The sequence below is a fragment of the Hemitrygon akajei genome, chromosome 23 (genome assembly GCF_048418815.1).
Source record: "Hemitrygon akajei chromosome 23, sHemAka1.3, whole genome shotgun sequence".
In the NCBI taxonomy this organism is placed as follows: Eukaryota; Metazoa; Chordata; class Chondrichthyes; order Myliobatiformes; family Dasyatidae; genus Hemitrygon; species Hemitrygon akajei.
The window spans coordinates 54,847,792-54,865,016 of NC_133146.1; positions in this window are offsets into that span (position 1 = coordinate 54,847,792).

Sequence of the window (17,225 nt, forward strand, 5' to 3'; positions counted from 1 at the left end):
GTGGGTTTAATACTTTTTTTTACGGATTATATAGGTCAGCACAACATGGAGGGCTGAAGGGCCTGTACTGTGCTGTAGTGTTCTATGGTTCTATGTTGGTGAGGCTGCACCTGGAGTATTATGGTGGACCAGATTTGAAAGGCTGAATAGCCTAATTCTACTCCTATGTGAAACCTGTGAGCAAACAAATCTCAAGATTGTATAACATCCATTCTTTGATAATACGTAAATGTAGTTTGAATCTTGACTCTTTGAATCTCTGTCTTACTGTCTACAGCTTCAGTTACCAAGTTATAGGAAAGATGTCAAATGATTCTAAGTACATTTATTATCTAAATATGTATGCAGTATACAAGCCTGAGAGTTGTCTCCCCACAGGCAGTCATGAAACAGAGAAAACCATGGAACCATTCAAAGAAAAACATCAACTCCACCCTACGCAAAAAACCAAATTATGCAAATTGCAGCAAAAAGGAGCAAAAACACAGAATATAAAATCAAAAATCAAGAGTCCATGTTGAATTCGGTTCAGTGTTTGTTATCCACAGGCCTTCTGATTCAAAGTCACCCAAAAATAGCAACAGAAAAAGGAGTGAAAATAATCCAGAAAACATATTATAATGTGGACTACAGTCCAATTCACAAAGCGCTTGGATTGAGCCTTGCTCCAACAGCACTGAGGAGAGAGAGAGAGAGAGATGTCATTAAGCTGGAAAGAATGCAAAGATGATTTATGATAACACAAGCGTCCAAGTAATAGCGAAAGGTTTAACAGGCTAAGACTTTTTCCCTTGGAGAGTAGGAGACTCCTACTAGTCAACATTTGCTTCTAATTCAATGATGATGTCACCAGCTGCTCTTTATAAGATTGGCAATTCCTAGTTCTCTCCCATCAGTCTCTATTGCTTTTATATGAAGATTGATGTTTTGGGTCAAAGTAATAGTTTTCAGTTGGTATTTCTTTCCTAATGGCAAGCCTAACTATCTGCTCACTAGCAACTCCTTGGATAGTGCCACCAGTTTTTCAGGAAGCCTTTGACTGTCAGAAACCATTGGCGTATCCGCCTCTGCTTCCAATTCCCTTTTCCTAATTAATTCATTTTGCTTTTATTCAACTCTTGCTTCAATTGTCTTTTTATACTCTATTGTTTTTCTATTATTTCTATTTGTTCTTTTTAACTTTCACTATTTTGTCACTGCTTCTGTTTCCCATAATCCTCTTTTCTCTTTTGATATCCTGCTGTTTATTGGCATCCCTTCTCCCTGCTCCTTGATCCTCTTGTCCTGCTGGTACTACGAGCTTGAGATTTCTTGGCACTCGTTGTTCCAGATTTGTCATGTCTAATTAAAGGGATAGTAAATACAGATTATTTCTCTCTTCCTTTTGGCAATAATACATATCTGAAATTCAGTACCAATTTATGTTGTGTTTTGTAACTTCAAAGCATTAAATGAATTAAAATGAATTCACAGGAGTCCAGGATTGCGAGTGTACCTTTGTCTTTACTTAAGCGAGCCACACATGTTACACATGGTATCGTGATGATGTATGCAAGTCACATATTTATATATATAATCTGTAATGAATTATTTAAACTACCAGGAAAGCTTAATCAACCAATATATAAACAAGATTACTCATATATTATTGAAATATCAAATGCTCAACAACCTGCCTATAGGGTGAACTATGATATAGAATATCTCATAAATGCACAGTCCAAGGATTAAATCTGTTACAATTCATAACTATAGGAAATTATTTAGCAATTTCAACATCCTGATAACATGCTAACATTTGTTAGATGCTGAGGTACTTTCATGTAATCAATGATTAAGAGAATTGGGATTTGGGTGGAGGAGAACTTAGACCATAATACCATAAGACATAGGAGCAGAATTAGGTCATCTTGATGCCCCAACCAATCAGGAATCTATCAACTTGGGCTTTGAATATACCCACAGACTTGGCCACCACTGCAGTCTGTGGAAGAGCAATCCACAGATTCACCACTCTCTGGCTAAAAAAATTCCTTTCAACATTCTGTAGGTTTCAGTGAGATCCCCCCGCATTCTTCTACAGTCCGGTGAGTACAGGCCCAAAGCTGCCAAACGCTCCTCATATGTTAACCCCTTCATTCCCAGAATCATCCTCATGAACATTCTCTGGATTCTCTCCAACGACAACACATCCTTTCTGAGATAAGGGGCCTAAAACTGTTGACAAGACTTCAAGTGTAGACAGATTAGTGTCTTATAAAGTCTCAGCATAATCTCCTTGTTTTTATATTCTATTCTCCCTTGTAATAAATGCAAACATTGTATTTTCCTTCTTTACCACATACTCAACCACCTACTCAACCTGTGAATTAACCACCTGGGATTCTTGTCCCTTTGCATCTCTGATATTCAAGTTTTCTCCCAGTTTAGATAATGGTCTGCACTATTGTTCCTTTTACCAAAATCCATTATCATACATTTCACAATGCTATATTCCATCTGCCACTTTTTGCCCATTCTTCCAGTTCGTCTAAGTCCTGCTGTACTTGCATTGCTTCCTCAGCACTATCTACCTCTCCAGCTGTCTTCGTATCATCTGCAGACTTTACCACAAAGCCATCAACTCCATTATCCAAATCATTGACAAACAATGTGAAAAGTAGCGGTCTCAATACTGACCCCTGAGGAACGCCACTAGACTTTGGCAGCCAACCAGAAAAGTTTTAATCACACTCGCTGGGATTAGGCAGTAAAATAGGTCATGGACTAGATGAGCCAAAGTGTCAGTTTCTGTGCTGCAATAAATGGTCAGCACAATGTTGTGGGCTGAAGGGCCTGTAATGTGCTGTAAATTTCTATGTTCTATGTTCATTCTTTGGGGACAGTCTAAAGAGAAGTAGTCAATTAATCAAGAAAAGCAATACCTTCACAAGAGATCAAGACAATGAAGAATCATATTTTTCCATTGGAAATGTATGGTATATTCAAAAGATATTGAGCTATTGAAGGAAAACAACTTTGAAATAAAAGAACAGACTTGTCCTTGTTAATGACTGAGCAGCTATGAAAGGCTCAATGGCCTACTCCTACTCCTGGATCTCCTGTTCATCTTATGTAATGAGATACCACAAGAAAAACATTAAATTACTGCATATTAGCATATTCTGGAGGAAATAATTGCACCAATGGTAATCAAGTAAGCACGATCAGGTATACTGTGATAAGAGCATGGTAGAATTATTGTTTAGCTGGTGGACTCTATCCAGAGACCTAGACGTCATTCCCACAATCCTGATTGATAAGTTACAGAACCTGGGCCTCTGTACCTCCCTCTGCAATTGGATCCTCGACCTCCTAACCAGAAGACCACAATAGAAACATAGAAACATAGAAAACCTACAGTACAATAGAGGCCCTTTGGCCCACAAAGCTGTGCCGAACATGTCCTTACCTTAGAAATTACCTAGGGCTACACACAGCCCTCTATTTTTCTGAGCTCCATGTACCTGTCCTGGAGTCTCTTAAAAGACCCTATCGTATCCGCCTCCACCACCGTCGCCGGCAGCCCATTCCACGCACTCACCACTCTCTGTGTAAGAAACTTACCCCTGATATCTCCTCTGTACCTGCTTCCAAGCCCCTTAAAACTGTGCCCTATTGTGCTGGCCACTTCAGCCCTGGGAAAAAGCCTCTGACTATCCGCACGATCAATGCCTCTCATCATCTTATACACCTCTATCTGGTCACCTGTCATCCTCCGTTGCTCCAAGGAAAAAAAGATGAGTTCATTCAACCTATTCTAATAAGGCATACTCCCCAATCTGTGCGGTTTGGTGATAATATTTCCTCCTCGCTGATGATCAACACTGGTGCACCTCAGAGGTTGTGCTTAGCCCACTGCTCTACTCTCTGTACTGTGGGGGGTGGTGAGGCTATTGCACAGGACTGAAAGAAGCTTCAGAGAGTCATAAATTTAGTCGGCTCCATCTTGGGTACTAGCCTACTAAGTACCCAGGATATCTTCAAGGAGCGGTGTCTCAGAAAGGCAGCGTCCATTATTAAGGACCCCCAGCACCCAGGGCATGCCCTTTTCTCACTGTTACCATCAGGTAGGAGGTACAGAAGCCTGAAGGCACGCACTCTGCGATTCAGAACCAGCTTCTTACCCTCTGCCATCCAATTCCTAACTAGACATTGAACCCGTGAACACTACCTCACTTTTTAAATATATATTATTTCTGGGTTTTTTTGCATGATTTTTAATCTATTCAATATACATATTGTCACGTACCCCGTGACTGGGTTAAGAACCAGCAGAAATAGAAAACACTTTGGAGTCTGGTATTACTGTAAACTAATGGTATTTATTAGTAAACTAAGCAATACAGCACTATAAAATGCAAATATATGAAACAGGTTAGCAATGATATATACAGAAGTGTGGAAATAGGAACCAAAAACAGGCTCTTTCAGAGCTAGGGGTAAATGGATAAAGTCTTACGATATGATGTAGAGTTCAGTTCAGGTTGAGGTAGTTGTTGGAGAGAGAGAGAGAGAGAGAGAAGTGATGAGAGGTGATCCCGTTGCCGTCCATCTTCCTGTTGTGGTCACCGACTATGACCATACCACGTACGAATGTTCTTCAGTGGTGGACCTGTCACATGGCGAGGGTGGACACACAAACAGTTCCCCACCGGTCGCACTTTCTCACACTGTGAGACACTGATTGATTTCCCCGAATGGATCCTCCAAAACCCCCACCTTCACGTGGGTGCACAAAGCTCGTTCAGTGTCCCATGGTGTGTCTGCCTGTGTCTTAGCAGACCTGCTTTTTATCTCCACATGCTGGACACCAGCTGTCCATCAACCGGCTCCGCCCTGCTGTCTCTGCAGGAATCTTAACAAGCAGGCAAGGTGTCCTTGGAGCAAAGGTAAACAATCAGCCGAAGAACCATAACATGAAATCTTCTCTCTCTTTCTCTCTCTCTCTCTCTCATCTGCACTGGATGCCTCCCGCTCTCTCTCTCAATAGCTGCACAAACAGAGTCCAAGAGCCAGTCTCATTCTCCTGACATGTTAAAGTGATTGTTCACAGAAAATATGAACCCTAGGGGTACATAACAACATACTGTAATTGATTGATTTATTATTATTTTCTTCACCTGTATTATGTATTGCATTGAACTGCTCTGCTAAGTTAACTAATTTCACACCACATGCCAGTGATAATAAACCTGATTCTGATTCTAAACCATAAGTTCAATTCCTGCTTAACTTCCTGGTAGACATGAAATTTAAATTTAAATAATTGAGTAAATTTAGAATAACTAGCTGGTCTCAGTAATGTTGACAATGTAGCTACTGGTAAAATCCCACAATTGCCCTTCGTACTTGGAAATAAAATTGTAGCATCTATTCTGTTGCTGCTAAGAAAGGCAAGTGAGAGAAGTAAAGCTGCTGACAGAATATTCTTTATTGAAATCAATAAACTCTCAACTAAACACAGTGCCTGGCACAGCAATGTATCAAAAGTCATGCCATGTTATACATTTGACTCTTCTAAGCATCATATTACAGAAGTGAACCATCCTGTTCATTCAGGACGAGATGTGGCTCCACACCAACCATAGTGGTTAGCTTCAACGCCTAGCATGTTCCTCCTTTCAGTGACTGGACATGAAACACTCATCTTGTCAGTGATATTTAACTCATGTGAAAAGAATTTAAAGAAATCTAAGAGACAGAGAAGTATTAATACCATCTGATTCTGAATTTGCATCAATTTTGATCCAACAGCCAAGAGGGCTGGTGCTGGGGAAACTTGACAGCAGTTTAAATGGTAAAAGGTGGCTGAAGGATTCTCGAAATACTGAAATCTGAACCAATACCCTGCCAGATAAAAGCTGCTCATATTAAATTAAAGTTCAGCACTATCCAGTCAAAAGAACGTTCACTGGAAAGAAATTCGGACCAGATGTGAAAAATTTACAGTTTTGGTACTTGTCACTTTCTAACAGTGACATATATTTCCATTTACTTTGTACTCACTGGTTCACCTTGTTGAAAAATAGACCTGGAGATCAGAATATCACTGCTTAATATCACTGTTACATGTCATGAAATTTGTTGTTATGCAGCAGCAGTACATTGCAATACATACAATAAAAACTAAGTTACAGTAAACATATATATATACAAAGTTAAATTAAGTAAACAGTAAGTATATATATAAAAATAATTTAAAGGAATCGTACAAAAAGTGAAAGTAGTGAGGTAGTGTTCATGGATTCAATGTCCATTTAGAAATCTAATGGCAGAGGGAAGGAGCTGTTTCTGAATCATTGAGTGTGTGCCTTCAGGCTTCTGTACCTTCTTCCTGATGGTAACATTGAGAACAGGGCCTGACCTGGTTGATGGGGGTCCTTAATGATGGATTCCACCTTTCTGAGGCATCACCTCTTGAAGATGTCCTGATTGCTGGGAGGCTAGTGTCCGTGATGGAGCTGACTGTGTTCACCACTCTCTGCAGCTTATTTTGTTCCTGTGCAGTTGCTCCCACACCCACCTGGTATACCAGATGGTGATGCAACCAGTTAGAATGCTCTCCATGGTGTATCTGTAGAAATCTGGGATTTAAAAAAGGCAATGGCAGCTTTATGTCTACAATTGCAGTATGACACATTCAACAGACTCAAGGCACCAACAGGACCCACATAAGAAGAGATTAATTTGAGTGACCAAAAGCTCAGTTAAAGAGGTAAATACTAAGGAGTACTTAAAGATGGAGAGTAAGGAAAAAAATAGAGGGATTTAGGGAAAGAATGCTGAGCTTAGGTTACAAGTGGTGCTATAGTGGAAGGTATGTAAGAGGTTCATAATGCTAGAGGAATAACATTGAGAAGACATGAGAAGGCTTGAAAACCAAAAGGAGAATTGAGGAAATGCACACCAGCAAACACCAGGGCAATAGATGAATGGCATTTGGGGCAAGTTAGTTTATCAACAGCAGTTTTGGATGAGCCTAGCTGAAGGGAGGATGGAGGTTGGAAGAGTGACTAGGAGGATATTGAATTGATTGGTAGTTTCTCAGTAGCTTGTGAATTGGAGTTGTTTTTATGATGCAGGAAGCAAAATTATTCTCTGCATCCTTACATTTGCAAATGATGTTAAGTATTGCAACGTAAGATATAAATGGCTTACAGTGCTTCATGTGATAAAATAATTTAATCAGGGATTTGCAAGGAAGCAGTGGATACAGACCAGTCCATCATGGGTAAAGCTTCCCCACTGTTGACCACATACATCTACATGGTGGATCGTCGCAGGAAAGCAGGGATCCCCCACTCTCTTCTCACTGTTGTCATCGGGAAGAAGGTAGAACCCATACTGCCAAGTTCAGGCACAGTTATTACCCTTAACCAGAATGGATAACTTCACTCAACTTTACTTGCCCCATCATTGAAATGTTCCCCCAACCAATAGACTCACTTTCAAGGATTCTTCATCTCATGTTCTCAATATTTGTTGCTTATTTATTTGTAATTATTGTTTCTTTCTTTTTGTATTTGCACAGTTTGTTGTTTTTTGCACACTGGTTCTCCATTCTGTTGGTGCAGTCTTTCATTGATTCTATTCTTGCTATTGGATTAATCGAGCATGCCCACAAGAAAATTAATCACAGGGTATATGGTGACATATATGTACTTTGACAGTAAGTTTACTTTGAACTTTGATTTATGATTGTATCATAACTGGATAAGTCAAAAGCTTAATGCTTTGTACATTACTTCCAGGTAGCTAGAGTAATTCATTTGCTGGACTTGATGCTGGAGATCATGCTGCTGCTTGTTCCAGGAATTTATTAGGATTTTCAATCAGTCTGGATCAATTCCATTGGTTTCAGTTCACAAGATCACAAGATCACAAGACAAAGGAGCAGAAGTAGGCCATTCAGCCCATCGAGTCTTCTCCACCTCTCCACCATGAGCTAAACTATTCTCCTATCTAGTTCCAATTTCTGGCTTTTTCCCCATATCCCTTGATACCCTGACTAATTAGATACCTATCAATCTCCTCCTTAAACACCCTCAATGATTGAGCCTCCACAGCTGTATGTGGCAACGAATTCCATAAATCCACGACCCTCTGGCTAAAAAAATGTCTCCTCATCTCTGTTTTAAATGGGTACCCTCTAATTCTAAGACTGTGACCTCTTGCCCTGGACTTACCCACCAAGGGAAACAGCCTTTCCACATCTACTCTGTCTAACCCTTTCAACATTCAAAATGTTTCTATGAGATCCCCTCTCATTCTTCTATACTCTAATGAATACAGTCCAAGAGCTGACAAATGCTCCTCATATGTTAGCCCCTGCATTCCAGGAATCATCCTCGTAAATCTTCTCTGAACTCTCTCCAACATCAGCACATCCTTTCTAAGATAGGGGGCCCAAAACTGCACACAGTATTCCAGATGAGGTCTCACCAGTGCCCCATAGAGCCTCATCAACACCTCCTTATTCTTATACACTATTCCTCTTGAAATAAATGTCAACGTAGCATTCGCTTTCCTTACTGCCGATCCAACCTGGTGGTTAACCTTTAAGGTATCCTGCACGAGGACCCCCAAGTCCCTTTGCACTTCCAATTTTTGAATTTTCTCCCCATCTAAATAATAATCTGCTCGATTATTTCTTCTTCCAAAATGTACAACTGTACATTTCTCAACATTGTATCTCATCTGCCATTTCTTTGCCCACTCTCGTAAACTGACCAAGTTTCTCTGCAACCTTTCAGTTTCTTCAACACTTCCTGCTCCTCCACCTATCTTGGTGTCATCTGCAAACTTAGCCACAAAACCATTTAATCCATAATCTAAATCATCGATATACAGTGTAAAAAGAAGCGGCCCCAACACCAACCCCCGCGGAACACCACTAGTAACCGGCAACCAACCGGAATAAGATCCCTTTATTCCTACCCTTTGCTTTCTGCCTATCAGCCAATGCTCCACCCATTCCAATATCCTTCCTGTAATTCCATGGGCTCTCATCTTATTAAGCAGCCTCTTATACGGCACCTTATCGAAGGCCTTTTGAAAATCCAAATACACAACATCCACAGCCTCTCCCTTGTCAATCTTATTTGAGATTACCTCAAAAAATTCCAATAGGTTGGTGAGGCAGGATCTTCCCTTTATGAAACCATGCTGGCTTGGGCCTATCTTGTCATGCACCTCGAGGTATTTCATAACCTCGTCCTTGAGGATCGACTCCGATAACTTTCCAACTACTGATGTCAGACTAATAGGTCTGTAATTTTCTTTTTGCTGCCTCCCTCCTTTCTTAAACAGCGGAACTACATTTGCAATCTTCCAGTCCTCCGAAACCATGCCAGGGTCTATTGATTCCTGGAGGATCATTTTCAAAGCCTCCACAATCTGCAAAGCCACCTCCTTCAGAACCCGTGAGTGCACCTTATCTGGTCCGGGAGACTTACCTATCCTTAGTCCATTTAGCTTCCCAAGCACTTTCTCTCTAGTAATCTTGACTGTACCTAATTCTATTCCCTGAGACCTCTGGCTATCTGGTATGTTGCTAATGTCTTCCCCTGTGAAGACTGATGCAAAATACTCATTTAGTTCCTCTGCCATCTCTTTGTTACCCCCCCATTATAATTTCTCCAGCATCATTTTCAATCGGTCCTATATCTACCCATGTCACACTTTTACTCTTCATATATTTAAAAAACTCTTAGTATCCTTTTTTATGTTAATTGCCAACTTCCTTTCATAATTCATCTTTTCTTTCCTAATGACTTTCTTAGCTTCCTTCTGTAAGTTTTTAAAAGTCATCCAGTCCTCAGTTTTCCCAGTAATTTTTGCTTCCTTGTATGCCATCCCTTTTGCTTTTATTTTAGCCTTAGCTTCTCTCATTAGCTACGTTTGTGCCATTTTCCCATTCATGATTTTCTTTTTTCTTGGAATATATTTTTCCTGCACTCTCCCTATTTCTTGTAGGAATTTCATCCAATTCTGCTCTACTGTCCCTCCATCTAGCTTACTTTTCCAATCAAATTGGGCCAGTTCCTCTCTCATACCACTGTAATTTCCTTTGTTCCACTGAAATATCGATACACCTGATACCAGCTTTTCCTTTTCAAATTTGAAACTGAACTCAGTCATATAATGATCACTACTTCCAAGGGGTTCCATTACCTCTAGCTCCCTATTGCCTCAGGTTCATTACACAGCACCCAATCCAAAACAGCCAATCCCCTGGTGGGCTTATGGACAAGCTGCTGCAAAAAGCCATCCCATAGGCATTCTACAAACTCCCTCTCCTGAGATCCAGTATCTTCCTGACTTTCCCAATCCACTTTCATATTAAAATCCCCCATAATTATCTTGACATTTTCCTTCTGACACACTTTTTCTATTTCCAGCTGTAACTTGTAGTCCACATCCCGGTGGCTGTTTGGAGGCCTGTATATAACTGCTATTAGTGTCTTTTTACCCTTGCTATTTCTTAACTCGACCCATAAGGATTCTACCTCTTCTGATCCTATGTCCCTTCTTTCTAGTGATTTGATATCGTTGCTTACCATCAGGGCCACGCCACCCCCTTTACCTACCTTCCTATCTTTCCTATACACTGTGTATCCTTGGACATTCAACTCCCAATCACATCCATCATTTAGCCATGACTCGGTGATGGCCACAATATCATGTCTTTTAAACTGTAGCTGTACAACAAGGTCATCCACTTTATTTCAAATGCTGCGTGCATTTATGTACAGTACATTTAGATCAGTACTGTATCTGTTACGGATTTTGCTATATTTCTATCACACAGCAGATTATCCTGTCTGTTCACCTGCCTGTCCTACTTGTCATCTTTGCTGCACAGTATCTTTGACTTATTACTATCTTCCTCTTCCTCGACCCTAACACCCTGTTTTCCTTCCCCCTACCAACTTAGTTTAAACCCTCCCTAACAGCTATATTAAACAATCCTGCCGGGATATTAATACCCTTTGAGTCTTATATCTATGTATCTATGTATTTTTCTGTTGAAAGATACATGCCTGTGTGATAGGCATGTAGTTTTAGCTTCTTGTTAAATATCATCATCTCCTCAGTATTGATCACTAAGCTTCTAAACCTGGACTTTTGTATCTCCCTCTGCAATTCTATCCTTGATTCCCTCATCACGAGACCGCAGTGCAGATTAGTGATAACATCTTCTTGCTGATAATCAACACAGGCACACCTCAAGGTTATGTGCTTAGTCCATTTCTCTACTATCTCTGCACTCATGACTGTGTTGCTAAGCACAGCTTGAATGTCATCTATAAATTCGCAAAGGACATTACTGCTGATGGCAAAAGTTCAGATGGCAGCGAGAAGGCTTACAGGCCAGCTATCTGAACGGTTTTGCAGCAACAACCTCACATTCAATGTCAGCAAGACCCAGACATTGATTGTGCACTTCAGGAAAGGAAAATCAGGAGAACACACACCAGTCCTCATCAGGAAAGGGAGAGAAGCTTCAAGTTCCTGGCTGACAAATTCTCCAAGGATCTGTTCTGGGCCCAACACATTGACGTAATTACAAAGAAGACATGCCAGCAACACTACTTCATTAATAATTTGAGGACCTTATGTATGTTACCAAAGACCCTTGCAAATTTCCATAGAAATTACAGAGAGCATTCTGACTAGATACATCACAGGTTGACATAGATGCTCCAATGCAGTGGATTGAAAGAGGCTGAAGAGGACTGTAGACTGAAGCCAGTTCCATCATGGTCACCAATCTCCCCACTATTGCAGCCATCTTCAAGAGGCAGAGCCTCAAGAAAGGGACATCCAACCTTAAGGACCCACACCTTTTTGGGACATACCTTCCCCTCATTACTACCATCAGGGAGGAGGTATAGGAGCCTGAAAACCCACACTCAATGATTCAGGAGCAGCTTCTTCCCCTCTGCCATCAGATTCCTGAATAATCCATGAATTCTTGAACATGCCTTCATTATTGTTCTTTTGCACTGTATATTTACTTTGTAATTTATAATAATTTTATTATGTATGCTCTGCCATAAAACAGCAGATTTCATATCGTATAAGATGGTGACAAGTAAACTGATTTCGGTTTTGAATTTTGAAATGTCCCATTGTCCTTGTCTCTATGGATGTACGGCTACCTTCTATAACTCTATCTTCCATTTGATATTGATCATGCCGTGTAAGTGCTGGGGTTGGAGTCTGATTCTTCTTTGCTACTGGTGTTTATGTTTCCCTGCTGTATTTAAGAGTACAAAGCTTTATTCTCCTTAGGATGTCATGAACTTCCTGTCTTGGTCCAATGGTCTCCTTTATGATGATGCAGAGAACAAACTTCCGACAGGCTCTTGAAGGGTGATCTGTCTTCAGAGCACCAACAAAATCAGAACACTAATAAATTCAAATTAAGGTATCTACTTCAGGTGATATGATGACTAATAAGGTCATGGTTACACAAAACTTGTCAAGAAACATTGATGTCGATATTTCGGTCAATTGTACATGTGCATAATGTTTTACTGAAAATCATTCCAAACACGTTAAGGGCAAGACCCTTAAACAATCTCTGATTTCTGGTAATAACATTTTGGTAGTATGGTTAAGATAGAGAAAAAACAAGATGATTAGTCATAGGATTTTGACCCAATACAGATTAGAAAGAGGACATTGAGCCACTGTTAATGATTAGCTCCCCTCTCCTGGTCTTTTTCCACAGCCCTACAATATTCCTCATTTCAGTATGTAATCTAATTCCAATTTATAAAGTTATTAATTCATCTGTTTGTACTACCCTTTCAATAGAAAATCATAATCATAACAACTCACTTCAAATTACACCTTTGGTTCTTTTGAAAGTTACATTAAATTTTTGTTTTGTTGGCTCCTGATGCTTCCAGCTGGAAATAGTTCCCCTTATGTGTTCTATTAAATCGTCCCTTAACATTTGCTTCTTGGAGAACACACTTCTTCAGTATCTCCATTTCTGTTTCCAATCTTGTATATGTCCTCTGCCCTCTTTCCTAGACTTCCCAGACACTAGGCACAGGAGAGTCTGTGCATAAGATGACTGACAGGAAATGATAAAGTAGTGGTGGGTTAGTGGGTGGAGGTGTTAATCAGACTTACTGCTTGGGGAAAGTTACTGTTTTTGATTCTGGTGATCCAGGCTCCAGCTGGAACATCCAAGTGTTTTAAAAAGTTTAACATACTTTTCTTGCTTTGGTAGGCTATCCCATAGCTATAAAATGAAGCTTAAGACCAAAAGACCATATGCCATAGGAGCAGAATTAGGCCTTTCAGCCTATTGTGTCTGCAATACCATTCGATCATGGCTAATTTATCATATATGTCACTTTAAAAGCTGTAGTGCATTTAATTTTTCAGTCATATTGTAAATATATTGAATAATTAAGTATTCTTTGTTTATATAATTAATTACGGGTTATATGTAAAAGTACATAAGGGCTTGTGTCATTACACCACCACGCCAAATGTGCATGTATCATTAATGTACATGAGTTATCCCCAGCTCCAGTGTTATTCTTTCAATTAATTTTATGTTTTGGAGTTACAGAAAATAATCGTGGTGATGAGTTAGTTTTAATATGAACCTGAGATGACTACCTACAGTATTGTACAAAAGTTTTAGGTACATGTGCATACAGCTAGGGTGGGTGCCTGAGACTTTAGCATAGCACTGTAGTAATTTTATGTACTGCTGCCGCAAAAAAATCCTCCAAATTTCATAACATATGTGAGTGTTGATAAACCTGATTCTGATATGAGTCTGTACTGTGGACTGAGAATAGATGGGGCAGGGAGAGGGGAATCATGGTTGGGAGAAGGGGAAGGGAGAAGGGAGGGAGCAGGAAGCATCTTAATGATATTCTGTAATGATAACCAAACCAATTATTTTGAATTAAATTATTTTACCTGCGTGTCTCAGAGCTGGGCGTGTCTGCATACGTGTCACCCTCCACCCCGGCACTCCTCTGCCAGCTGTCCCCCATCCCTTCCAAACCTGGCAATGGTGATCCACCCCTTGAACTCATTACCACAGATTGTGAAGAAATGACAATGGACAAAGCAATGTGAAGTGGCTTTCAAAAAGCTAAAGTAAAAGGTGATATCAGACACTCAGACATTTTGATCTACATTGTCCAATGAAGCTTAACTATGATGCCTCTCAAAAGCAAAAATGAAACTAAGACATCTATCTTGTTTCTCTTTCAATTAATCTTTTATGTTTTGGAATTACAAAACCTCTTCAGGAAGGTGCAGACGAACCATCCTCATGGTTCCTCTGTAGAGAGAGTTAAGTGCACCAAGTTCCTGGGAGTTCACATCACGGATGACCTTGTCTGGTCCCTTAATATCACCTTCCTGAACAAGAAGGTACAGGAAAGCTTCCACTTCCTAAAAAGCAAGGCTCCCACTGCCACCATCCCACCCCCCACCCCACCATCTTAACTGCATTTTACAGGAGCACCATTGAGAGCATCCTGACAATCTCCATCTCCATCTCCATCTGGTATGGGAGCAGTTGAGCATCGGACTGGAAGTCCCTACACAGGACTGTGAGAACAGCTGAGCGGATCATAGGAGTCTCCCTACCATCCATTGGGGACATTTATCAGGAGCTCTACATACACAGAGCCCTCAGTATTATCCAGGATCCCACCCATCCTTCCAGCATCCTCTTTGACTTTCTACCATCAGACTCCGATGCATAAAAACAGGAATGGTCAGGATGGGAAACAGTTTCTTCCTGCAGGCCGCATCATATTTGAAGTGTCACTAATTAACCTGTTCCATATCTTACAATATTTAATTCATGCACTTCAGTTTGTTATTTATGCATGCTTCATCTGAAGATTTTATCCTTATGAAGAAACGTGTGTAATGTGTACGACTGTGCTTTATACTCTGGTTTGGAGAAAAGTTCTCTCAGTTCCACATACACTGTATGGTTACATACATTACATACATACATACATATAAATGACAATAAACTTGACTTGACTTGATCCTTCAATTTGTTTTTTCATGTTTTGGAGTTACAAAACTTAACAATTACCTGGACCAAAAAAAAGTAATGGTTGGACATTATGGAAGGAGACTTCACAAACTGGATAACGAATAATTTTCAACTGTTATCTCCTTTTTGTGAAAAGAAGTTTTGATAGGACCAGATTAAATTAATTTAGCAAATATTCCTAATGAAGCATAGTTATTAATATAACTTACAGAAAGCAGGTAGTAGATAATTGGGAAGGGAGGGGAAGGTGTGACTTCAATGCTCCTGATAATTTGGAGTATCACTGAATTTGGATAAGATTGGACTGTTGTTAGGCTTTTACCTGCATTGAAAAAGCATACTAATGCAATCCTAAAGCTTCTCCATGGTTTAGTGTGTTTGTTAAAAAAGATGGTCTAAGATTGGCAAAAAAAGCTACAAAATATAAAGCAATTTTTAAGCAATTTATTGAGAGTAAATGGAGTGTCTTCAACCCTTTGCACTAATTGACATGGTTTCAGCACGGTCCCCACCCACAAAACTGATTACACCAGGATGGTTTAATCAGATTAAGAGATTTCAGTAATTGTAATCTTTTGTGGAGTGTCAAAGATCCACATAAAAAGATGTTCTGATTATTTTTTCATGAGATTGGCGTGCATTTATCGTTCCTTGTCAAGTTCACTTTTTTTCAAAGTGAGCCATTTTTTTCAAACTGGAATTTTTCTGATGTAGTCATTCCTGCAAAGCTGTTAAAGATAGATATAGAGTCAGCAATAATTAAGGAACAGTACCATCTTTCTACATCATGTGACTAGGAGGGGATCCCAAAGGTGTCCCTGGGAAAATGACTTTCTTCTTGATGTAGGGAGTTGAGGTTTCGGTCAGCACTGTTAGACACCCTAGGTGAGTAACTGCATGTGTTTTGTAAGCAATGTTCCCTCTAATTTTTTTAACAGTTGCAAGGAACAACCATTGCCTTGAGCAGGAAATTTTTACAAGGTCTGAAAACTGCATGGCACTTTATAAATAATAAATCACAGGCTGGTGGCTTATTAACAATGAGCTATTGATTTCCATTCTGTGTTTATTGTTACAATTTGGAACAGAGTTGTGACTTGAAACACTGAAATTGTAAATACACTGAAGCTCTAAAATGTTTCAAAGTAAAGGTTGCAGTTTATTATTTGTTTGTAACGTTTGTTTATTATTTAGAACATTTATGGATTGTATTAATTTACACATAATCAAGTACAGGGGATTTTGCATAATTATTAGCATAATTAGCATAATTTTGAAACTATATTAATATTGTGTAAAAGAAAATTCCACCTATTCAGCAACAAATGTTACAATGCGGCTAAGCAATTGTGCAGCTTGGATGGAACAGTGTTTGTAAGTAGATCGCACTGCTGGCATAGTGAGGGATTGCATGAATGTTTAAAGTGATGAAAAGCTAAAAAACAAGGTAGCTGCTTTGCACTGAACGTGTTGTCCTGTGCTGTCCTCAAAGCAGTTCAGGATGACAGAGAGAACTGCATCATGCTCCTCACTTGTGGCTTGGCTATGGTGGAAAGGCATTCGGATGTTGAAATCAAATCACTTACCATAGAGCATACAGCCTCTGGCATGTTCTTGGAGCCCTGATAATTAGGCAGCTAATTCAAAAGAGGTTCTGGTCAATGGCGAACATTAGGAGATTGAGGGTGAGGGAATCGGTGATGGTAATGACATTGAATGGAAAAGATGGATGATTTGGGTCTTTTATGTTGAGAATGGCCATTGTCTGGCACATTTGTGGTGAAAATTTTAAGGAACTGTTCCTTGATTATGTTGATTTATGGCAGATTTTATTTTGGATAATAAGGAAATAAGTTTGAGGAGAAAAAAAACACATCACAAAACTAAAGCAATTTTGGGAGGAATTTGAACCAGAATCCCTACTCTATACTATTTAGTGCAGTCAGTTGTCTGATGGTACTCGTCACTTCTTCCGTTCTGTGGTCTGGACCACAACCCTTGCCTCACACACATTTCTTATGGGATGTCCGTGGTTGCCAAATTCCTGTCAGCCTCACTGCTGTGGCCATTCTATCCAGCAGAGTGGATAATGAGTGGTGATAGGTCTGCAGCCAGTGCAATC